A 27,302-nucleotide genomic window follows, 5' to 3' on the forward strand; every position below is an offset into this window, starting at 1 on the left:
ACAGCAGAGCCATTCTCAGTCATGTGACCCAGGATACTGACGGAAGGCACAAATAGAGTTAGGACAAGAAAATGCCAACATTCTAAAAGTGAACTTTTCAGGACTGTGACTTAAAATCGGACTTTTCCATTAAAGTGGACTTTTCAGATGGAAAACGCGCCTGCCGCCTTGGCGGTCCACTTGCCAGATTTAGTTGTTGGCGGTCCCATAGGCGAAAGCCCTCATTCATCCTATCACCTCCCACCCAAGAAACATCACTGCATTGATGGCACCATTGGAAAAAGTGGCTGCTGACTGGACCACAACCACCTTTACCACCATGCAGATTTGGATGTGCCTCACCATGAAGCCAAGTCCAACCTCCACACTTGAGTTGGCCAATTGGGGGGAAATGAGGTAAAAATTTACCTTTTCAACCGCATCCACTTCCGTTTTTGACTGGACACGACTGGATAAGATCTTCTATCACCGCTGCCTGTGACCCACAGAGAAAACACAATCGTCCCCTGGCAACAGATTAGGAGATAGGTAAACGGCATTACCATGGTACAGTGGGTGGGCACTGAACATGAGGTTGGGGCCACTGCAGGCATATGCATGTCACAGTATTTTTTTACACACTGGTATAGAACACAAGTCACACCCATACACAACTGTCATTTTGATGTGAGTATTCATTGCTAAATAAATGCTGGCACCAAAATGATGGTACATTCCTAGTTGTCAACTGTGCCCATGTGTGCACATTGCAAGGGGACCTGTAACTGTAATGTTGTGCTTCCCGTAGTGCATGTGAGTCTGACAATGTATGTATGTGTGTGATGCAATTGGTGGAGGGAGCTGGCTGTTCGAGCAGTAGCAGCACCCCCTCAACTCCCTCAGCACCTTGAGACCCTCACAGGTGAGTAGTGTGCTTTATAAATGCTATGATTGGAGTGGGTGATGTGGTTGTGTCACTATGTGTGCCACGTGCACATGGGTATGATGTTATGTATTGTGTGTTGCGTATTGTGCTGCTGGGTGTAACATTCAGGTGAGTGTTGTTGTGTGGCGGACATTGTCGTTATGTGTGCAGTTGTGCTTTGGTCTGAGTGTGTTGGTGTAGGTTAGTATGTGGTAGTGTTGGTTGTTGTGGTTGTGTTGTGTGTGGGTGCAGTGTCAATGGTGTGTGTATGTTGTGTCATGGATGTACGTCAATATGTGTTTTTGGCATGTACGGGTTTTGTTGTGTTGGAATTGTAACGGCTGAAGGTGTGCATGCTGTGTGTTGTGTAGTGTTTATTGCAGGGGGACACATATGGCCAAGGTTCAGTGTGTTTGTGTGACTTACCAATATTCCACAGGGACTGCTAATATCTGATGTCCATTGGGTCGATCAGTGTCCTCTCTCTCTGTCAGCAAACTGCCACCAGTATACCTCCTGTAGGACTGTAACATCTAATCACAGTGAGAGGAACACAGTCTACGTGATGGTCTTCTCGGGTGAGCCATGGTGGCGGTTTGGTGGTAACACCACCAAGATCTAATTCAGGCCCTATATCTCTATCTTCTCCCAGTCAAAATTTATCACTTTCATCACTATCAAACGTAATTAGGGAACCCAGTATTAATGAAAGGGAGAGATAGGCCTTGCAGTAGTGAAAAACAACTTGATGAGTTTTTCACTGTTAGGTAATGTAAAACTTAAATCAGCATGTCCTAACTTTTAAATACAATGCAACATCCCCTTTGTGCCTTTAGTGCCTACCTCAGGGGTGACATATTTATTAAAAAGGAAGGCTGAATCCTGGCAATGGTTCATTTTACTAGGTCAAAATAGCAGTTTCACATTTCAATATAGGCCTCAGTTTCAGGCCTGAGACATGTTTTAAAAACTACTTCAGTGTGTAGTACAATGAGTGCTGCAGGTCCACTTGTAGCTTTTACTTTCCAGACCCTGGGTACATTTACTAGGGGCTTATAAGTAATTTTACCATGTTTGAAGAAGGGGGCACAAGCACTTTACCACTGGTTAGCCTGCAAAAAGTTCCTTATGCCAACTAAAATGGGTTCAGAAAAAGAAGGCAAAAGTATGAGGGAAAGCTTGCCAAAAGGTCCAGGTCTGCCTTATGTGCCACCCTGTTAGAGCCCTCCCTTTTACTCTAGCATTGTTTCCTCCCACCTCGTACTAGGTCCCATGTGCTTTTCTGTAAAACGCCTCTCTCAGTACCTGAATGAATGTTCAGGCTAGGGTTTACACTTGCTACATACTCTAAGTCAGTGGTTCCCAACCTGTGGTCCGGGGACCCCTGGGGGTCCGCGAAGCCTTCTCAGGGGGTCCGCGACTGCTTAGAAAATGACAAAATATTAACAAATATTGACAAATTAGGTCCCCAGTTTCCAGTAATGACTCAGGCGGGGGTCCCCAGATTCCAATGATGATTCAGTGGGGGTCCCTGGGTTCCACTAATGTTAAAGTGGGGGTCCACAGAAATCAAAAGGTTGGGAACCACTGCTCTAAGTACTTCACTGAAGAGCACCTCACAAGCATATTGATCACAGTCCCCCTACAAATGTTGTTATACTTGAGGTATGACTGAGTTTGTACTCTGAAAGGGAAGGAAGCTGCCTGAATGAATATAAACTGATAATGGGCTGGTTTCGAGATCTTTGGGCTAATGCAATGAAGTAGTAACAATTATATCCGATTTAGGGCTCTCGGTGCCACTTGGTGAAAATACTTTTATTAGTATTTCTATGAAGTGATGAGAAATTATCCCTAAACCTGCACAAATAGCAGAAATGTGTGACAATGCTAATACTAAGAATTTTATCATTACCTGACTGCTCAAACCGATCAGCGTGATGGGCTAATTTAATGTGCGTACCATATCCCAAACCAGAACTTTATAAGAGACATGAATCCATACCAAGAAACCCACACACATTCAGTGTAAACAAATAAAGGGTAATATTCCAATACTGTAGGAAGAAATTCTGTGGTAGCTCACTGGGGAATACATAACTGGATGTATCTCATAAGATGTTTATGGTACGTACTGTTATTAAATACATTTATGAAACTATTATTATTAATATTTTTATTATATAATAAAGCCGTTTGTTCCTGATTTAAAATAAAAGTGCTGTACCAAGGGATTGGCTGGCGTGAGATGAGAGTGAGGGATTATGGTAAGGGAAGTGTGAGGGAAATAAAGACTGTGAAGTGTGTGTGGTGGTCCCCTGAAAAATGAGTGTCAAAATCAAATAACCTATTGTGAAGGGATGCCCAGAAAGGGGGGTGCGTGTTTTTGTCAGAAACAAGACAAAATAATAGGAAACAAATATTTTAAAAAGTATTGGTGGTCATGGTTTTATTTAGCATGGGTAGTGATGTTCAGAGTTGCAAAGTCAAGCAACTTGTAATTTCAGGATGTTTGTCAAAGCTTTGAAAGTTGTTTTACACAAAAAGCACATCTTCAGTGGGCATTTGTAACATAAAGCAGATGCTCCACTATCTAAGGTGAATTAGGTGGACTGACATAATTCAGCATTAGTCTCCTGTCAGATCATCTACCCCTTGCAAAGCCCCATGCTCTGACAAACCCAGGGCTCTTGCCCTGGCACACTGTCATTTCCCTCTCATGCAAGATCCTGTGGGCTAGCTCCATCCATCAGCGCATGGTTGCAAAGATTTAGCCCATTCACCAAACTCTAACCAAAAAGATAAACCTCCCCAATCCTCATCTAACCAAAAAGATCAACCTCATCAAGCCTCATGGCATTGTCTGTCCCTCTTCCCTAAGGTTCTCATTAACTAGCCACAGCATGTTCACTGTGCCGCATCCCATAATGCCAGCCCTCCACTTGATGCCCAGGACTTAAAAAGTAGTGTTTTTACACCATTGAGCCAGATGGCAACATACTGTTAAAGTATCAGATTTTGGTGCTTAGGTCTAATGGTCTACACCTCCACTACATCTGTTTCACTACAGTTATTCCTATCCTCATTTCTTGTATAGACACCCCTTTAGAAACACAGCCTCATTCTATAGCCACATGCAAGAAAGACAAGTCCTGAAATAAGTTGTATTTTCAGCAGAAATATGGCGCCCAGCTCTGTTTACATGCGCATGCTAGGAGTTTGTAAGGCAGGGGTGAATGGTATACATTTCGGAACCAGATAGGATGCAGAAAACCAAAATGGTCAAAATACATTTACTGGAAAACAAATGAATCAACAATGCACGATTTAGTGCTTGGCTGCCAAGGTTACCCTGTCACAAATGCAACTGAGTAACCTGCCTGCCAAATAGTCTGTCTGCCCGCCTCATTCTGAAATGGGCAGACCATTAACCTTCCCGTTGAGGGGCCCAAGTTTACTCCAATGACAGAAAACGTCTTCTGATGGTCCAAGGGATATTGGGCAATCTCAGGAAGGATATCACGTTTAGAGTGTAATATCTTTTTTTCCGTCTACCACTGCCCAGAAAAACATGGTGGTGAGAGAGAGAAACAAATAATAATGACCCCCACACCATGGGAGAAAACTCCCAAGGTATGGGCTGGTCATTAGTTTTCTTGTTTTTCAAAAACAATACCTGCTTTGGCTTCTCCTGATTAATCAGTTCCTTTAACGTACCTTCTGATTCCCTCTGTGGAGCCGCACACCCAGGTGCAATTAGGCAGAGCCAAGCAAAGAGCAAATACACATTTAAAAATGCTTGACAGACAGTCGTAAGCAAAAGGCAATGCTCGGTCGACACATTCCAACACCTCCGCACATTGTCTCTATAAGGAAGATCTCATTTCGTACAACTCTAATGGCTCCTTTCACAAGAACCACCACAGGGCTATGACACTAGGAGTCCATCTAAATCAACACCCAAGCCATGCCCCCACGAAATTTCAAACTGTAACCTATAAATAGGCCTAAATTCTTCCAAAACACGTCAATCTTCATGTTGAATCTTTGTAAAATCATCTTCACATACTTTAAAGACATAAGGTTTATGGTAAGGCTCTTTCTTTCGTGCTCAACTTGTTCTGTTATTCACATTTTAAAATATTCACTCCATTGTCTTTTAAAAAGATTTTTACTTCAAACTTTCTCCTATTAAATTGCACAGTGATAATAAAGTAAACTTACAAGAAATTGTGTGCCTTCCATGTGCCCCAGGAGGGACATCATTTTTCTAACTTCTCACATTTATTTAAATCAGAAAATGCATCCCCAGAAGCTATACTAATCCTTGATCCTGTGAATGCTAAAAATACTGGAGGGTTTCAATCAGCTTCTACAATGCAATTGGGCTGTTTTGTCTTTATTCTGCTTGCCACAATTATGTACCATTAAAGTCAAGACCCCTGACTATTTCTCCAGATTTGCTAGGGTGTCATAATAATCCAGTCTAAGCACTCTTCTTGTAGATGAAACTAGGCATACAAAAATTTAATTTGACAGTACATTTCCTCCATTCCTCAACAGTTGCTAGACAGATCCTAGACATAGTCATGTGGTTTAAGGATCTGCAGCAATTACCTGCTCCTCCAATTGTACTACTCCATTTGACTTTGCTTCTTGTCCTTCTTTTAACTTTCATTTTGTTATCCTTTTTTTCACCCTTGAAATTGATATCAGGAACATTCTGGACAGGGTTCTTTAGAATTTTAACATCTTAGCCAAACAATTGAGACTCTTAATAATTGATATGACTTTCTCCGTACTAGAATCCCTGTAACATAACATCCTCACATGCGCCTTCACACAAGTTACGAACACGAACTGCACTCTGATCACAGATCATTTTATCAATGTCTTTAAATGCACATTTAATGGCAATATCCTTAAGCTTGTAACATATGTTTCCAGAATCCCGCATAGCCTGATTTCTATGGTAGAATTGGTGCCTCTTGATAACAACATTCAGGGTGGTATTATCATATTTTTCCATCTTTTTCCTTTCCTATCTACATTCACTGTTGTCAATCTTTTCCTTCTGTTTATGATTCGGAGCCATATGATAGAACAGTCATCTTTCCTCAACTCCTAAACTATTTATCCTGCTGCCGCTCTTTCTAATCTTATATCTCTTTTCTATCCTTTTGATTAGTCTTTTCAGAAACTATTATCCATTTGTTTTTATGATGCAAAATGCTTAGTATGGAAGCTTTACCTATGTTTTGATATTCTAGCCACAGAGTACTTAAAATAGTCTCTTGGAATATCAAGGAGCTTAGCTCTCCCATTAAAAGACAGATAGTAATAGATAACTTGTCTAAACTTAAAGGTGATATTGCACTTCTGCAAGAAACCCATTTAAATGAATATAAAACTAAGAAATTAAAAGAAGCTGAGTTGGCAATGTTTTCTCTTCACCTGTCTCTACAAAGCCAAATTGTGTAGTTATTCTTTGTTTGAAACAACTACAGGTTGTTTTAGTACATCAAGAAAATGATGCTGAAGGCAGATGGTTAATTGATAAATTGAAAATTGATAATATTACTATCAAATTTGTTAATGTATATGGTTCCACTTAAGTTGGCAATACGTTTTGGGATTTTATGGCTTCTAAGTTAATGGAATATGGAGATGACAACTTGCTCCATGGTGGTAATTATAACTATGTAGTAGATCCTTTTTAGAATGACAATCTAAAGTTAAATACATTCAAATTTCTAATGAGCAATACTTTTTAAATGCAATTACTCAATGATCCCTTGCTAATGCCTGGGGAATTGTTAAACATGATAAAAGAGAAAATATCTTGTATTCTCTGGTTCATGGTTCGTAGTCTAGAATTGATTATATTTTCCTCAGTAGAACCCTATTGCAACAACTAACATAGATCATCTGGTACTGCTAATAATACACAAACAATATTTTTATTTAAAAACACCTTTATTGACAGTATCAATGACATAAAATGAATTCCATTATGAAAAAGAGGAGGGGTAGTGCCTGGTGAATTGTGTTGCATTTTATTGGTACAATCTACAGTCATGCTGCCTAGCCCTAGTAAGTGGGCAGTATCCCTTTGCCCATCATGTCAGAATAAGTGAAGGAGAAGGTAGGTAGACAGTGGATAATATAATGGGACTATTGTTCACCTGAGGTGAATCTCACGTACTTAATGATACACAAGTTATAGACATCTATGTTATCTATTTCTTCCCCATCTTTAATGAAAAAACCCCACAAGCTGCACCACTGAATTAAGTTAAAACAGACACATACCATTTCAAACAGAACCTTCGATAAGAGAAAAGACAGGTTATATTGTCCCATTGTGATTTACTGCATGGTATCATAGATAAGAAACACAAATACTGAAATATTTCTACCAGAGTCAAAAAGGCTTACTTTCCCAATTCCCATCTTATGTACACAGTCAGAAGTCAAAATGCAGATGTCCTGTTCCATTGTGGTTAGAACAAAAAGCATAACAGTTACTTAATCAGTCACAAAACACACTATTTAACATATATATACTGTTTTAATCCAATCCCACATATCATACAATCATGTTTCATCAAAACCAAATGAACTTATTACACCGTGAATGCCTTTCAGTGTAAGGACAGCACAATTATCAGTTAATCTGAAGTTGAATCCTTCGAAAAACAACAGAACAACTAATTACAATTTGGAACATTCTCCCCTGCCTTCCGTGGAGGGTTGGGCACAGGTAAGTCTCGGATGTGGTACATGAACCCCAAATATTCACTTAAAAAAAACTAATAGTTTAAGTTGAGTCATGGTTAGCTTTGGTTATAATACCTCAATGAATGTTTAAAAAAATCCTAAGAAATTTACCGAAAAACCTGAGTTAGAGTGCAGTCATAGTTAAAAAATATAGCTAAAAAACCCTCTGTTGTCCTCCCATCAGTCGTGTGCAGCAGGGAGTTGGCCGACTTGCCTGCCCTACTCAGGCCCAGCGTCAAACCCTACATGTGCAGCCATTACCTGGCTGTGCCCAGCCCTTCACAGACAATCAACCACCTCCTTGGCTGACCATCAAATGTGCACAACAGGGTTTGTCACACAACCTGAAGTGTATGACCCAGGAAGTAAGCAGTTTTGCTAATCCACCATAGAGTTACGAATCCTACAATTCAAATCTTTTTTTCATTTTTATTACCAGGGAGTGTCCATTTAGGACACCCCACATGGGCAAGGGGCTTAAGTGTATTTACCCTCTCCTTTTACTTGGTGCACTGTGCTGTGCAATGTTGGCAACAACAAAGAGCTTCTGTGATGGCAGCAATATACAACGGTCGACAAAGTGCTCCCTAATCAAATAGTGCATCTTTTTTATTGGAATTATGAATACTCTGCAGATTTAGGGAACCACGCAGGATTCATGAAATAACATTTTAGATGTCACTAAAATTTTACTTCTTCATGTTTGATTTGAGTGCTTCTTGCTATAGTTCTAGACAGGGCTCAGTAAAAACAGCAATTAATAAGAACGATAAAGAATATCATTATCAAGCTCATCTCTCAATAATGCACTTTGTACCAAATTACTCACTAGTACTAGAATGGCTGTGGAATACCAGTATAAGTTCCCCCGTATCCTGGGGAACTGGAGGGAGGCATTAAAAGCATTTGAAACTTAAGTCAAATAACAACTAATTACCACGCCAAACGTCTACTCAGCACCTTAAACCAACACCACAAGAGGCTTGTTGTTACTTCTGCATAATCCACTACTTCTCAAAAGTAGTAAATATTTGCAGCCGGTAATCAACCAGGGAAACAGCCTATGGTTCTGTCCTACAAATCTATCATGCAGTCCATGAATTTTCCTTAGAAATTATACATAATAAATTCTTATGTGGCACATTAGGTAGTCTCTTCAAACACTTAATCCTGGTATGCTGTGGTTCAGTTTGGACCGTATTTCCAGGATTAAAAGTGCTTCAATGAAGGAACATTGAGGAACTGAAAGGACACTGCACCAACTTTAAAGTCTGATTTCTACTTGGGTGGTGAATACATATTTGTGGAGCAAATGCTATATCCAAAAAAGACTCCCTAATGGAAATATTATTGGGGGTCAATTTCACAGGCTGAGTGATGCATGTAATTTACATTAGCTCCACAAATTGGAGATCTTTCTGTTACCACCAAGTCTAAGTTAGACCATTGATCTTTTTTCGCGATCTGGGTTTATATATTTTTATGTCAAATATTATTGTAAATTAATGTTATATATTTATTTAATTTAATGTATTTATTTAATGTAGCACAAATCTACAGCACTATAAACTTAATTTTGAATTTATTTAAAAAATATTCTTTTGAAGTTTAAATTCAAAATATAAAAATAAAATTCCCATCTAAAGTAGAAAAATATTTTTAATATGCAGTGATGTGATCTACTTTAACATTATATTCTATGGGTTTTTATTTTAAGTCCCTGTCTCCATTATTTTCTATAGGGGATGTTGCAGTACCAGTAGATGGCCATGTTTGGTCCTGGATGTACTCCATTCTGAGCTGGACTAATTTACTTTTGCTTTTGGTCCCTGTTTGGCTATTGTAACTTTAGAATTGCTGTTTGTGGATATCAATGGGCATAGTGTTTTGTGGGTGGGTGCATGCAACTCCCTACACCCTTTTTTATGGGTGAGTGCAAAGCGCTCAATCCCATTCTGTAATCTCTCTGTGGGCTTCCAACCACGCCCATGTCACATCAGCCACTTACATTGGTTCGTGGGCTTGCTTTTTAAAATACGCTTGTTTTCATTTGTGAAAGCATGCATATGCCAAGTGTGTTTAGCCCACCTACCCAGCACCGGTAAACTACTTAAAACATACGAGGCTCGATGTTTTCAGCATGGTGTCCGGACTATTGCACGCTCGACCCTAAAAAGGGGCTGTAGGAAGGGGGGAGGGAGGAGACAGAGTGGGTGGGTGAGGGTGAAGGGGAGGGAAAAAAGGAGGGGGGCAGTAAACAATGCACACAATTTTGTAAAACATCTGCAGATACTGGGGAATGAGAACACAAAAGGTCACGTCCGTTGTGAATTAAGATCCAAAGATGCTGATTTAATTATGTTGACAAATGCCCTCCAAGTGATGGAAACTGTAGCTTATGCTTTCTTAGTGTTGTTTGCTCATAATATTCTTGGAGCACAAAAGAACTGTGGCCAGAGAAGAAATTGAGGAATCAAAGGAAAACTAGATCCAGCAAAGCTCGAGCCCCATTCTAGGTCAATACAGGCTAGACCTATGGAATACAGCATCGTCTGCCTGAAGTGGTTGCTGGTTGGATCCTGGACACCAATAGGAGTAAGGAGAAGGAGGTGAAGTTAGAATGAAGGCCAATCAAAATGGATCAGGCTTGGGAACAATGTTTGGAAGAAAAGCTCTGAAATGTGGTCATTATGGAAATGGTGTTTTCGATACTCCTCCAAGGAGGAGACAAGGTTTGGTCAGAGGCTGCAGAGGAGACCATGCACTAGGGGTTCAAGATGCACAGAGAGCAACTGAAGGGGGTGACACCACTCTCCACTGCTATGAGCACTGTTGAACATACTTGTTACTTTTCAGTTAGGCTGCAGGGAGGATTGGGTGGTTCTTGTAATGCCATATGAAATTAAAATGAAATGCAATGAAATGAAAATAATTTATTGAGCGCAGTATACCCTAAGGTGTCAAAGAGCTAATGGAGGGCACACAAAAGCAATCAAAAATCACCCTGAGGGGCTAAAGGAAATTGGGAGAAATAGAAAAAAAAACATGCTGTCAGAAGTTTTTAGAATACTGCAAGTGAGTCGGCTTCCGAGATATGGACAGGCAGGGTATTCCACATATACCTAGGTAAATGGAAGGGCTGAAATATGTGTGTGACTGATAGGGTGGATGAAAAAGGTGTTGATCAGATGATTGGTTAGGGGCAGACTGTCACTCTAATGCATCCTAACCTGGACAGTGTGGACATACCTTTACTATAAAAAAGTGATGGGTCAGTAGGGCATGGGCTTGATGCAGTGTTCAGTGGCTTTGGCGTCTTCTGTGAACAGAGATGAATAGTAGGTAGATGGTGCTGAAGTGATGAAGTTTCTGCAGTTATCTATGTGCCTGTCTTTTGCACTACTTACCATCTAGTTTCTAGGTAGAATGGTTGTTGTCATTGACTTCTGTGTTGCGAAAATGTGTGAGGTTTTTTGTTTTTTTGGACAGTGTTTTTATTATGGAATATATTTAGACAAAGGCTTTCAGAGCACTTGTTAGTGTCTAGATTTATGATTTTCAGGCTGGAACTACTTTGTAATGAGAGGGGAATTTGGGCTCTATCACCCAGTGGTGTGGAGATTCGTAACATTTGGCCCACTTAGCCATTGGCAGGTCAGTCTCTGCCCTGCCTCATTTAGAGATCCCCACTTGGCTTGTGGGTTTTTTCTCTAAACATTGTGGGTCCACTGTTCGATGTCAGCATTACAGATTTTTGGCAATATCATCTTATCCAGTGAAACCGACCCCAACATCCAGATGGGCTTGAAAGTTTATCCCAATGTATGGTGGGCAATTGTTTTTCCTGCTTGATACGTCATGAACCTGGATAGGACTAAAGGCTGGCACCATGGACTATGTAGGCTGCATGCGGCGGACCTTCCAATGCAATGTTCGCCAGACGTTGCACCACTGACACCGCTTCCTGATATCAGAGCTCACAGCAGCTCCTCAATTAAAAAAACACCACCCTCCCAGCCCGTGTTGTAAATGTGTCTGGAGCTGCAAGAATGAGAATGCTATTCTTCTACACAAGTTAGCATCTTCTGGAAAAATAAATGCTGAAGCTGTAGTTTGTCAATGATAAAGTAAGAACTAGAAAAGAGGCAGCTGAGGCTTTACTTCAGGAGACAAATGATGACTGCATACGTATTTTAACATTTTTAAGATACTGTCATTATTTTAACAATGTATTTCAGCGGTAAGATTTTTTTTCATGGTTTCCTCTGGAAACGTCAAACAAAAAACTGACTAAACCTGAAACTTGATAAGCTCTGAGATGTGAGTTAGAGGATATCCTCTCAGTAGCATAACAAAGGCCCCTGCATTCCCCTGTGGTGCAAGGGGAGGGTGAGCTCAAGGGGCTTCTGAGTGAGTCTGGAGCGGGGCCCCTCCATGTTCTTTGCAGGGAGGGCCCTTAAGTTTTGTTACTCCACTGTATCCACTCAGTTTTTATCAACTATAAACCCACTCCGGCATAGTATTAGAAAGACATATATTCACTGAAAAAAACGAAGGCTAAAGTAACGTTGTAGTTAGGTAAATATCTCAGTGACAACGTTTTGAAATAAAAAAACACAGAAACTCACTTGTTCCCCCAGCATGCACTGCTTATGATCTCACATATTACATCACTAGTAACATGTTCTATGACATCATTTATGGCATCACTGATTTATTTCAAATCAATCAAATCACAAAAAGCACAGTCAGCAAACCATAATCTAGCTTCCTGACACATCTGGTGCCGTTTTTCCGAAAACACCTCTGACAAAAGTCTATTGAAAATACATGGGGATTTTGCAGTTCCAGACTTCTCTTTTTCCTCTGCCCTGACGAATCACTTCAAAACTTTTCATGCATAAACTAGGCAAAAAAAGCACTTTAGGAAGTTTTTGTGAAAATTCGTGAAATGGTGCCAAAGGTATAAGCAAAAGAAAAAATGCATTTCCTGCGTAAACCCTGACCTAATTCTAACTTCCCAGTGGAGACCACCACTGGTCTCCACTGGGTAGACCAACACTGGGTATATACGTATATTAGCCTGCATTTTGCTGGTGGCCTATAACCTGCTTGATGGGAAGTTGAAGACTAGAGAGCAGCAAGAAAAGGATAATGTTATCTGTGTCGGCTATTGCATGATTCATAATATTTTTTCCACAGTCAATGCATGTACAGGAGCAATTATTGTCACATCACAATTATGTCAACATATTTTCTTATCGTATACTTTATCCACACAACTACTGCTTTGACCATGGATAACCACTCTGACAGCGCAGTGGGTGTGGTGCGCGATGCAAATATTTATCTTCAATATTAAATCAGAACCAAAGTTCAGGAATGGCACATTCAGTAAATGGTGCAAAACAGTGAACAAGTTTGTTTTATATCAAATTATTGAAAAGCTGAATAATTCTCTCCGAGTCTTCAGACGTGTATAAATATGCTTTAAAGTATAAAAACGTTATGTAAAACAGACTCAACACATGTGTAAGGTGTGTAAAGCAACATATATGAGAAAGGTGCAGATATGTTTGTTATTTTGGTATGAGTATAATGACTATTTTCATCCATTTAATTAATATGCATGAAGGAGTGATTCTGTAATGAAACAATCACACAAATGTGTACAAAGAATGAAAACAACAAACGGGGTGTAAGTTTCCGGATTGTTGATTTAATGTCTAGAACAATAAACTCCTTACAAAAAGCAATGTTGCCAGACTTTGAAAAGTGTCATCATCTATCATACACCTACACTGGTTTTAGCAAAATCTTACGTTTTGTGCCAATGTTCTTTTGTGCTTGTATTTGAAAGAAACATTTTTAAGGTATTGTTGACAGGGAATATCTCAAACACACCCATCCAGCCAAGATCCTTACTTTTGAAAAAAGTAACTCATTAACTACCAGCATGGAATTTAAATCCCAAAGCCACATGACAAAATTGTCAACCTGCAGAGGACACAGGCTCCAGGCACCAAACGGTTACGAAAAAGTTATGATGAATTTGTTGAAACACATTAGATATTACTTTTCAAGTTCACCTAACGAGTCACATGAATGTAGCATGTCCAACTTTAACATCATACTCGACTATGGTCTTTTTATTCCCAACCTCAGGGGTAACCTTTATTCATGAATACATGACTGATTGTGCTTGGACAAATATTACATGTGCAATGTAGTGTTCCCACTACAAGAGGCAACACAGGCAGGACACGTATTCCTCACATATTGTTAACATTCTACTAAGGTGACTGCCCTTATAAGTGTTGAAGGACCACTACTACAATTGTTTTTAGAGGGTCTAGATACACGTAGACTCACTTTAGTAGGAACGCACATGTTAAATAACATGTACCTATTGTTAATAAACAATGTATGCAGGTTTCAAGGAGAGTGCTCGAGTACTCAAACACTTTAGCACTGGTGAGTGGTCCTAATGTGCACAGAAGCAGGACACCTTGCCTAAATGGCTTATGAAAACTGGAGTGCTGATGGCAATTCGTTTTGGGATGAGCCTTCAGAGTGGGAATAGTACAGCACTTGTGTCATGTAATATTCCTGAAGGGAGGACTACTGTATAGTTCTGTGTGGTGTCAAATATTAATAGACTCTGACACAACATGCAAAGAGTGATTCCTATAGTGACACAATATATTATGCCTATCAATAATTGGCCCATTTCTTTAAATGCCTTCTATGTAGTTTTATTGAGGACCATTAGTACATCCCTATCCAAATGCAAACAAACATATTGAACCTGATTTTCTGAATTTGAGTGCTGTAGTAGAATTATGCGCAAATGTTTAATCGTTGTGAAGCATAATTGAAAACAATCTGTAAAAATATGATGTTGATTAATCATCAAAAACTTTCCATACCAGGAAAGGCACACCATTTTGATGTATGGAGTAGGTGTATGTTACAGTATGATAGGTGGATTGATGCACATACAAGGAATATGTACACAGTAGACAGAGTACTAGAAGAAGACATCCTCATAATTGGTCAAGTACTAAGCGGATGAAAACATGCAAACAGACCTCATGTGTTTATGTCCATAGCATATGTGTTAGCTACACATACAACACATACAAAGCTTAAAAATGCTTTAAAATGATGTGTGCATAATTAGGAAAGTGTATACAATCAATCTTGTTGTAGAAATGTTGCTATAAACATAAAGGTAAGCCCTGATAATGTTGACGGTAGATGCATTTATCTGTCAGTAACGTTTTTGATATTATGTCAACCTTAATACAAGTGGTTGATTTCATATGATAAAATGTGAGTGACCGGAACCTTATCAGGGATATATGTGACTTAATCATCCTTCCACTATGTAAGCAAACTGTCACTTGTGATTGTAATGTAATTCAATTAATTGCATATAGAGTGACGAAGATAATCGTTAAATACTGGAGCTCCATTCTTTATATTTAGAACAAATGCTTGATAAATACTTTGTCTTAGGAAAATTAGGCACATATAGGTTCAAACGTATTTCTTTCTCTTATGAGCATCCTCCCACAGCAAGTGAAGCAGGCGTTGGCCATGAAGGCAGGGAACCAGATGTCCACTTAGAGTTAGAAGGTGGTACTAATGAAACTAAGGTACCCAGCAGCATAAAGGGTCAGGTGCTGGAGAGGAGGGCACAAGTTCTTCCAATTCATAGGCCTTCACACCAGACCAGCCTCAAGTGGGGGTTGACCCTACACCATCTGATGGACTGCCAATATCATCCACCACTACCAACAGCATCACCAACCACCCCACTGTTCCTCCCCCAAGCTAGCCAATACCTAGCCCCTGAGGGTATCCTTTGCCCCAGGCACATCACTCCCTCCCCCTATCCATCCAGTAGTGATGACTGAGGAGGCTTTGGATTTGCTGCACAGCCTCTCCATACTGTACTTTGTGGGCTATGCAGATGACAGTCACCAACTGATCCAACCACTGGCCTTCCAAGATGGTATACACAGTGCAGAATATGCTGTACAGCAGTGGTTCCCAATCTTTTGACTCCTGAGGACCCCCACTGAATCATTACTGGAAGCCGGAGACCCCCAAGCAATTTGTACAATTTACATTTTGAACATTAATTTAATTTGATAAAAAATATACAAACAAGTAAACACCAAACAAATACTGGAATTACTAAAGATATGATTGTGTTATATTAAAAAAAATATGCAAAACTCTAAACATTTTAATGGGAAGGTTGCTGTTACATCTCGGCGACTAATTTTTCAATGTTTGGCTTTATTTAGGAAAGTTGAATCCTCAGGTCAGATTCTACATTTCCCAAGCAATTTCTGTTTTTATTTATTAGGTACATAAGATCTGAGAAAATGTTTTCACATAAATATGTGGTGGGGAATGGAGGTACAACCAGAAGGCCTCTCTCCTCTCCATAACTTCTCTGTCACATGTAATTCATTTGTTTTATAGCACCTCTCATACCAATGAAGAGTGTTGCAGCACTTTATAGGGACTACAAGGTGTAGGATTTACATGTCATCCACACAGATAGGCATTTACTAAGAGTGCTTGGTCTGGAGAAGCAAAAACTCAGGATTCAGAACATAACACAGTGGTTAGCGTTGACTTTGATAATAAGACTGTATTTCCACGCAAGCAAACCTTTTTTTAGCAGCATAAGGTAAATGAAAGACTGGGGGAAAAAAACATAACTTTCGAATTTGTGTCATGCAGTTTGCATGCAGCTCTGTGATGGCAGTTTATAACTCACTGTGCTACATTCAGATTGTAATTTATGAACTGCTCAGTAACAAAATAATCTCTGCAACAAAAGCAGTAACCCACTGGGGTATGCACATAAAATACTGTTCTTGGCATGATACATGTTCTTTGCAGCAAGCGTATTAACCATCTGTGCAAACTTAGATGTGTCAAAACTGCCACTAGACAAAAGTCCCATCTTTTTCCAGCAGGTACATTAATCACCAGAGTTATCTGGATGCTTTTATGATGCCCGAACATGGCTTTGCAGTGCTTTTAAAACTGCTGCACAAAGGAAGTAATAAATATAAAAACTCACACTTTTCTGTCAGAGGCCAGAGCTGGAGAAGGGCCTTCCTGCCAGCCCAGGCCTACGGATCCCCTGGGAATGTGTCACGGACCCCTGGGGGGCGTGGACCCCAGGAAGGGAACAGCTGCTGTACAGAGAGGCAGGGCATGCCTCATATCCCCCCTCAGACATCACTGCCTCCCATCCACCACCACCTGCCCCTTCATATTTGGACCTTTCTTCTTCCCAAATCCAACCTCCCACCAAAGCCCTACCAACCACTCCTGTATCAACAACCCCAACACCCCCAGCTACACATTCACACCAACAAACACAGAAAAACAAACACAAACCCATAGGCGCACACACACAGACACTCCTACTAAAAAACACAAATTTGCACACAAACATAAACATACAGACACACAATGTAACACCACACCCTCCACCACCACAGACACATCCACAACACACTAATACTCAAGTACACCCATTCATCCATCAATCATTACAAGAATAAGGTTTACACCCTCAACCACCAACACACGCGTAACCACCTCCAAACCCTCAACCACCACAACCTCCTCAAAACACATACCATCACCCAAACCAACTATTCCACAGAAACACACACCCTCAGCAGAAAACACACTATCTCCCAAACTACACTGCAGAAGCAAACACCCTGAGCAAAACACACACCATAACCCAAACAAACTACACCAGAGAAACAAACACCTTCACCAAAATCCAAACTCTCACCCAAAGTAGAGCACACACCCAAACACTGATCAAAATCTACAACCACATGTGAGGCAAAGACATCAGACACAAGCTCTACCTCACAATAACACATGCACACACTTCTACAACTACAGCAGCCATCCCCACACCCTCTACCTCCCAAACAACCACAACACCCACCCCATCTATCCTTCCTCCTCCCTTCTAGCCCACAACTACACCTCTTAAACTCCTTCAAAAGCAACCCCCCTCCAACGATTAGATGCCTGGGTTCTATCTGCTCGAGAAGTGATATCAACCCTTTGTGAGGAGGTTTTATTATGTACCATGTAGCTAGGAGGCAAGTTAGAAAGCTGTGAACTGTATTTTGTTGTTTTTGTTTATGCTGTGGGATTATTATTAATTTATGTGCATATACTTGAGAGTCATATATCATATTATGTTGTGAATGACTCTCGCCTCTCATCGAGACTGCTGGACCAGGAGCGGTTGACTTTTTGTTCGTAGGTGACTGTGTCACGCCCAAGCCAGTTAGAATCTGTCAGCCCAAACCTCCCGGCTCTCTAGCAGTACCTCACCCAAACCCTAAGTAATAAAAGTGAATTCTGGCAGTCTAGAGCATGGACTCTGGAGACCTCTCAGGAAAGTCGTGGTCTAACAAATCTTACCCCTTTTCTTTCGCTAGAAATAAGTCTTTTACACACACAGGCAATAAAGAAGATGTAGGACAGTGTTCAATACATTTATTGAAAAGACTGCACTCTACGATAAAATGCATGTCCTTTAATGATTATGACAATGAGAAATAACAGAAGCAGAATGGTGAGGATAAAAGTGGTAAATACGAAAACCCCCAACATATTACAATAATATGAAATATGAAACTCGTAGTAATAAGACCTAAACCCTACCCTAGAGCGAGAGCTGGGCATGATAAGCCTAATCTGCCAGTACAGTGTCCATGAGAAACGCCTCCAACCCCATTACCTTGGGATGAGATCGGCCCCTTAGTCTCTGGATCAGAGACACAAGGCTGTGATTCGCTGCAAAGCAGCATTGAGGCTAGATTGTGTATCCTGGTGGAACCCCCTCTAATGACTTTGGTCTTGTGAGGTCTTTTTGTAGAGCACATGTTATTGTTTGTGCAGGACTCCTGACGCGAGTATGTGCCAAAACATCAGATTGTGTATGCAAATTTATGTCGGCATTTACATAACAAATACCTGACATGTGCGTATTCTGTTCTTGTCAACGGAAAACAAAAGGAGCATAATGACATAACCCACGTACATCACTGATAATAACGCTTTCTCAGCATAACACTGAATAAGGAAATGAAAACATTTCTCTAAAATGCACACAAACAGTGTTAAAAGGAAATAAATAATTAAATAGAAGGAAAATGAAACAAAGCATGGAAATAGGTCAAAGGGGATCAGGTAAAAAGGGCAACAGGTCTGCCAGCTAAAAGCTAAGCTATCTCCTGTGCCCAGGCAGGGAACTAAAATGGATCCACAACAATGTTATTAAAATATTTTTATTTTCTAACATTCTTGGGCTCTGATTTCACGCCTAGCTGGGCTGTGCCTACCCTCTCACAATGCATCCTTCGACCTCCTGGTGTGTGGCTGGGGCCTGGCCTGGACAGGAAAGGCTCTCACAGACACTTGAGACTTTACTTTGAAGTAGGCCTACTTCAAAGGCAGAAAGGGGTATAAGAAGAGCATCCCAAACTCTAGAAATCAGATTACTTCAAGGATTAAAGAGAAACCTCTGCCTGGAGAAGAGCTGAAGAGCTGAGGAGAAGTGCTGCCCTGCCTGTGCTTTGTGGAGCTATCCTGTAGTTGCTGCTTCTGCATGTGCAAGGGGACAGAGACTGGACTTTGTTGCATTCCTGCTTGAGAAGTGACTCCAAGGGCTTGGAGTAGAGCTTGACTCTTGTTTTGAAGCTTCTGGAACAGCAAAGGCTTCACCAACCACACCTGAGTCTACTTGCTGTGGACTCTAGCTTGTCAGAGGGTGTTATTCCAGTTCCTGGACCCCTGAAAGTGAATTCCTGGTGAAAAACCAGTCTACTGACACCGGACAACACCGTGCAACTTCGTAAAGGACGCCGCTGCCCGGAACCACGACGCCACTTGCCCCGAGGCTGTGGACCTCGTAGAAGTCCGACGACCCTGTAGGCCCCGCATTGCTACGACTAATGATCCTGTCTGACTTCGCTGACACCGGAGTGTCTTACGTCCAACGTCCGTGGTGATCCGATGTCATCGCAGCACCTGCGGCCCTGTGATGACATCGCAACCCTGTGAGGTCACCCAAAAGCATCGCAACTGCACTGGACTTCGCATTTGCTGGAACCAAGGGACCGACGTCGCATCCAACGACGCCTCACCTCCACCGCCCTGTAGAGAGGACCCGACGCCACTGCGTGACGCCCCAGCCTTCCTGCCCCATGGCACCGGAACAGATGCTGCATCAGATTCAGCGAAGCCGACCTCCCTGACTCCATGCACCGGCCTGTTTTCTGCTTGTTCTAAAGGTACTGTACCTGGGGGTCGACCGATTCTGTGAATGACTGCGTTGCGATGCCGTGTTTTACCAACTTGCAGTGTTTTCACCTCAGACCACTGTTTTCTTGCTTTTAAGTGCACAATTCGTATTTTTAACTGTATATTGTGTATTTTTATCGTATTTGGCCTTGCTTATTAGATAAAATATTTAATATTTTTCGAAACCTGTGTTGTGTCATTTTGTAGTGGTTCAGTGGGTGACTGTGTGTGTTTGTACAAATACGTAACACATTATCTCTGAAGTTAAGCCCGCCTGCTCGTGCCAAGCTACCAAGGGGATGAGCAAGGGTTAACTGAGTGTGATTATCCTTTACCCTGACTAGAGTGAGGGTCCTTGCTGGGACAAGGGGTAACCTGACTGACAACCAAAGACCCCATTTCTAAGAGGGCACTTTCCAAGCGTTGCAGGAAACTACATCAACACGCTCTCCAGGCACCATGGGCTTCAGGCCGCACACTCCTCAGATGCCTCAACCCACGGAGAGTGCTCACGATGTCCTAAGCAGCTTGCTGCAGGTGTCCAGGTCCACAGCACCCAGCCCCTGGGGGACAACAGTCAAAGAAAAGGAGCACAGTTGGCAGGGCCCAGCAGCAGGCCAGAGCAAGGGAGATGCAGGCAGATGGCAATCTTTTCCTAGTGACCCAGCAGGTCACAGGGCAGCACAGCAGCAGCAGTCCATGGCAGTTCCTGGTGAGTCCCTTCCAGCACTCCGTGCCCAATTCAAAGTAAGTTCCAAAGTGTCACCAAATTGTAGGAAAATTCCCCTGTACTTATACTCAGTTTTATAGTGTGTTTACAAAAAAAGGGAAGAGGAGGTTCCAACCAGTTACAACTGGTTCTGGGAGTGCCCCCTCTCTCCTCCAGCACAGGCTCCAAACATCAGTTGGGGGTAAACGTCCCTATTGTGCGAGGCCAGGGCACAGCCTTTACAGATGCAGGTGTGCCCTGCCTCTCCCTTCTCTCAGCGCAGAAAGACTATTCAGTATGCAGATGCACCTCAGTGACACCTCCACCCTCCCTGTGTACAGGCTGTCTGAAACATATGCACAAAGCCCAACTGTCACTCTGCCCAGACATGGATTGGAGTCAAGCTGCAAAACACCAGAGTCATAAGCACAGAGAAATGCTCACTTTCTAGAAGTGGCATTTCTGTAATGGTAATAAAAAATCCCCTTACACCAGTAAGCAGCGTTTCTCACTACCATTACAACCATACCAAACATGCCTACGCTACCCCTAAATCACACAATACCCCCTACACATAAGGCAGGACATTTCCAAGGCAATCCTATGAGAAGGCAGCACTCACAGCAGTGAGACCAAATAGTCTGTTTGTCACTACCAGGACAGGCCACGCTACTAGGCACATGTCCTGCCTGCTACATACATAGCATCCTGCCCATAGGGCTAGCTAGGTTCTACCTCAGGGGTGACTTACATGTAGTAAAAGTGGAGTTCTGGGCCTGGCAAGTAAATTTAGGTGCCAGGTGCCTGTGGCAGCAAACTGCACACACAGTCCCTGAGCTAGCAGGTCTGAGACAGATTTGACAGGCTTGGCAGCGGGTGGCGCAAGCAGCGCTGCAGGCCCACTAGTAGCATTTCATTTACAGGCCCTGGGCAGAGAGATACCCCTGTACAAGGGACTTATAGGTAAATTAAATATGCCAATCAGGTATAAGCCAATCATACCAACTTCAGACGGGAGAGCACCTGCACTTTAGCTCTGATCAGCAGTGATAAAGTGCTCAGAGTCCTGGAGCCAACAACACAAGGTCATTAAAAATAGGAGGAGGGAAGCAAAAAAGTCAGAGGATGAATTTGCCAAAAGGGCCAGGGCCAACAGTAAAGCTGGTTTTTAAATTGTCAGTTTGAAAATGCCACTTTTAGAAACTGGGCATTTTCTTGCTTAAAGCATTATGTGGCTCTGCCTGCTTGTGTATTCCCGGCCTGGGTCAGACTGACAGCTGGGCTGTTTGTGAATCCCCTCTAGACAGTGATACAAAGGGAGCTGGGCTGCAGTGTGCATATCCTGATGGGCCATCTGAGCTAGAGTGGAGGGAGGAGTGGTCACTTACACCTGAATGGGCTGTGCCTGCCCTCACACAATGCAGTATTCAACTCCCTGGTGTGAGTCTGGAGCCAGGTCTGGGCAAGGCAGGTTCTTGTGAACAACAGAGACTTTCATATGAAGTGTGCCTACTTTTAGGAAAGTACCATCTTGCCCGGCATGTTACCCCCATTTTTACTTATATGTCAGTTTGTTTTTGCCTGTGTCACTGGGATCCTGCTAGCCAGGACCCCAGTGCTCATAATTGTTGCCTGTATGTTTTCCCTGTGTGGTGCCTAACTGTATCACTGAGGCTCTGCTAACCAGAACCTCAGTGTTTATGCTCTCTCTGTTTTTAAAATTGTCACTGCAGGCTAGTGACTATTTTCTTCAATTCTTATTGGCACACTGGAACATCCTTATAATTCCCTAGTATATGGTACCTAGGTACCCAGGGTATTGGGGTTCCAGGAGATCCCTATGGGCTGCAGCATTTCTTTTGCCACCCAGGGAGTACAGAAAATTCTTAAACAGGACTGCCACTGCAGCCTGAGTGAAATAACGTCCACGTTATTTCGCAGCCATTTTACACTGCACTTAAGTAACTTATAAGTCACCTATATGTGTAACCCTCACTTAGTGAAGGTTAGGTGCAAAGTTACTAAGTGTGAGGGCACCCTTGCTCTAGCCAAGGTACCCCCACATTGTTCAGGGCAATTTCCCCGGACTTTGTGAGTGCAGGGACACCATTACACGCATGAACTACATATAGGTCAATATCTATGTGTAGCTTCACAATGGTAACTCCAAACATGGCCATGTAACATGTATAAGATCATGGAATTGTCCCCCCAAGCCAAATCTGGTATTGAGGTGCCAATTCCCTGCATCCCCGGGGCTCCAGCATGGACCCCAGGTACTGCCAAACTAGCTCTCTGGGGTTTTCTCTGCAGCTACCGCTGCTGCCAACCCTCAGACAGGTTTCTGCCCTCCTGGGGTCTGGGCAGCCCAGTCCCAGGAAGACAGAACAAAGGATTTCCTCTGAGAGAGGGTGTTACACCCTCTCCCTTTGAAAATAGGTGTTTAGGGCTGGGGAGGAGTAGCCTCCCCCAGCCTCTGGAAATGCTTTGAAGGGCACAGATGGTGCCCTTCTTGTATAAGCCAGTCTACACCGGTTCAGGGAGCCCCCAGCCCCTGCTCTGCCACGAAACTGGACAAAGGAAAGGGGAGTGACCACTCCTGTGTCCATCACCACCCCAGGGGTGGTGCCCAGAGCTCCTCGAGTGTGTCCCAGACCTCTGCCATTTTTAATGCAGAGGTGTGAGGGCACAATGGAGACCTCTGAGTGGCCAGTGCCAGCAGGTGATGTCAGAGACCTCTCCTGATAGGCTCTTACCTGGCTAGGTAGCCAATCCTCCTCTGAGGGCTATTTAGGGTCTCTCCTGTGGGTTTCTCGCCAGATAACGAATGCAAGAGCTCACCAGAGTTTCTCTGCATCTCTCTCATCAAATTCTGCCAAGAATCGACCGATGACTGCTCCAGGACACCTGCAAAACCGCAACAAAGTAGCAAGATGACTACCAGCAACATTGTAGCGCCTAATCCTGCCGGCTTTCTCGACTGTTTCCTGGCGGTGCATGTTCTGCTCACCCTGCACTGGAAGCCAAGAAGAAATCTCTTGTGGGTCGACGGAATCTTCCCCCTGCTAACGCAGGCACCAAACTTCTGCATTACCGATCCTCTGGGTCCTCTCCCATCTTGACGAACGTGGTCCCTGGAACATAGGTGCAGGATCCAAGTGACCCCAACAGTCCTTCTGTCCAAATTTGGTGGAGGTAAGTCCTTGCCTCCCCACACCAGACAATAATCCTGTGTACTGCGTGATCTGCAGCTGCTAGGGCTTCTGTGCACTTTTGCAAGACTTCCTTTGTGCGCAGCACAGCCCAGGTCCCCAGCACTCAATCCTGCATTGCCCAACTCGCTGAGTTGACCTCCAGCTTCGTGGGACCCTCTTTTGTTGTGTTGAAACGACCGCCATACTCAGATTTCTTGAACGCCTGTTCAAGTGCTTCTGCTGGTGCTGCCTGCTTCTGCATGGGCTTTCTGTATTGCTGAATGCCCCTCTGTCTCCTCCACCAAGGGGCGACCTCCTGGTCCTTCCTGGGTGCTGGCAGCACCCATAATCTTCAACCGCAACTCTTGCAGCTAGCAAGGCTTGTTTGTGGTCTTTCTGCGTGGAAACAACTCTGCATCCTCCAGCACGCTGTGGGACATCTACTTACCAAGGGAGAAGTTCCTGACACCTTCCGTTGTTGTAGAATCTTTGGCTTCTTCTACCTAAAGGCAGCTCTTTTGCACCTTCATCCAGGGTTTAATGGGCTCCTGCCCCCCAGGACACTTGCGTGACTCTTGGACTTGGTCCCCTTCCTTTGCAGGTCCTCAGGTCCAGAAATCTGTCTTCAGTGCTTTGTAGTCAGTTGTTGTCTTTGCAGAATCCCCTATCTCGACTTTACTATCTTTCTGGGGTAGTAGGGTAACTTTACTCCTACTTTTCAGGGTCTTGGGTTGGGGTATCTTGGACACCCTTAGCGTTTTCTTACACTCCCAGCGACCCTCTACATACTACACTAGGCCTGGGGTCCATTTGTGGTTCGCATTCCACTTTTGTAGTATATGGTTTGTGCTGCCCCTAGGCCTATTGTCTCCTATTGCATTCTATTGTGTTCTATAGTGTTTGCACTACTTTTCTAAGTGTTTTACTTACCTGATTTCGGTTTGTGTGTATATTTTGTGTATTTTACTACCTCCTAAGGGAGTATATCCTCTGAGATACTTTTGGCATATTGTCACTAAAATAAAGTACCTTTATTTTTAGTAACTCTGAGTATTGTGTTTCTTATGATATAGTGCTAGATGATATAAGTGGTATAGCAGGAGCTTTGCATGTCTCCTAGTTCAGCCTAAGCTGCTCTGCTATAGCTACCTCTATCAGCCTAAGCTGCTAGAACACTACTAATCTACTAATAAGGGATAACTGGACCTGGCACAAGGTGTAAGTACCATCAGGTAACCTCTATAAGCCAGGCCAGCCTCCTACACTACTTCAAAGGCAGAAAGGGGCACGTAGTGGACCAACAAAAACTGATTTTTAGATTACTTCAGGATTCAAGAGGAACCTCTGCCAAGGAGAGGAGATGAAGAGCTGCAGGAGGAGTACTGCCCCTTTGCCTGTGACTGTGCTTTGCTGGGTTGGCCTGCAGTTGCTGCTTCTGCCTGAAAGATGAAAAAGACTGGACTTTGTGGTATATTACTGCATGTGAAGTGTCTCCAAGGGTTTGGACTGAGCTTGCCTCCTGTTTTGAAGTTGCAGGGCCATCAAAGAGTTCCTCTGCCAGCATCTGGACTCTCTGCTGAGAATCCTGCCCTGCCAAGTGGTGCCCTATCCAGTCCCTGGGCCCTTGAAAGTTGAAGCTGTTGAACAAGAACTGAAATCAACACACAGGAAGCCGTGCAGGGAAAATTTTGATGCACCACCTGCAACGCGGCTGTAAAAATGACTCCCCACCCGCCTCGTGGCTGAAATCGACGCACCACCTGCATTGTGGCTAGGAAATTGACGCATCCCCTGCATCCCGGCTGGAAAAATGGTGCAACAACCGCTTGCGGCTGCTGAAAATGATACAAACCCCTCGCAGTGTGTTTTTTCCATCCCTGCGCGGCCAGATTTCGCACGCATCATTGCTGGGCATCAAAATCATCGTGAACCTGCGCAGACCATAGGTGTCCCATCCGGAAACTGAGAAGCGGCCTCACTTGTGAGTAAGAAAATGAGGCATTGCTGACCGGTTTAACGTGCTCTCACCCTGTGTCTTTATTTTTTACGCAAACCAGGTACTTTGTGTAAGAATGTTTCCATTGCTTTCTGTGGAGTAAGAATCTCTTATTTTAAAAAATCATAACTTATCTTGTGTATGTTGGATTTTTGTTGTTCTGGCCATGTTTGATTTAGATAAATATTGGCTATTTTTCTAAATTAGTGTGGTGTCCATTTTGTAGCGTTTTCACTGTATTACTGTGTGTTTTGGTACAAATAGTTCACACATTGCCTTTGAGATAAGCCTGACTGCTTGTGCAAGCTACCAAGGGGGAGCAGGGGTTATCTTAAGTGTGTATCTCCATTGCTCTGACTAGAGTGAGGGTCCCTGCTTAGACTGAGTGCAAACTGACTGCTAACCCGAGACCCCATTTCCAACTTGATGTTAATTAGTTTTATCCCACGTTTATGTAAAATCATCACACTATGTGGCAAATTAGAATGGGTACTGTAAATGCAAACATCTACAAAAGCAAATACACATTTTGGCAGCGATGTGGTGGACCCTTATCCATGTCGAGTAGCAACTAAGTGACATCTTGCAACATGAAGTTCATGCTAAAAAGCTGAGGTGTAAAGGTAATTAAAGTGAGTTTAGCCTTTTTATAGGTTTGATTCTGCCAGCTGTGGTGTGGAGGTTTAAACGATATGGTTACGCCAATAATAGCCAACATGCTGATTGGGCATGCCAAGTTGTGGCTATAATGCCTCCGTCAGCCACTGTTCACCCATCACTCCGTCGATGGAGGAGTCTGCATGCGGTGGAGGCAGAGGGGATTTAACAGAGTTTCGTTTGTCATTCCACCAACATGTAGATCACATGGGAGAACAGTTCCGACAGTGGAAGGATGGACCTTCAATTTACGCCGTTGCGAACATATCCGTGCTTGTAAATAAGTCCAATGATATTGATGGGGAACATGTAACTGCTAAATGGTATCAAAGCTGGAAGGTAATTGAGAGAATCTGCATTACACCTTCATTCTCTCATGCAAGAAGGCTCTCATTTCTACCTATCTTCCCTGCCTATTGTATCTTTATATTGGAGTTGTTGGAACAGAGGAGGAATTTTCTATGAACTGTGTACAAGAGGACAGTAGTTATAATGTTTATTTGCGTTTAGTAATTCTTATTAAAGGCTTGACTCACTCATAAGGTTGATTTTGCAATTTTATATTGAAGGCATTATAATTAGTAGCAGGGATGAAGTGGGAAGAGGTGGCTTTTTGATTGTTTGGCATGAGCAGTGAGGTTTCAAGTGTGAAGTACTTTGAAGAGGGACATCATGGAGTCAAATCTC

This window comes from Pleurodeles waltl, chromosome 7 (assembly GCF_031143425.1).
Source record: "Pleurodeles waltl isolate 20211129_DDA chromosome 7, aPleWal1.hap1.20221129, whole genome shotgun sequence".
Lineage (NCBI taxonomy): Eukaryota > Metazoa > Chordata > Amphibia > Caudata > Salamandridae > Pleurodeles > Pleurodeles waltl.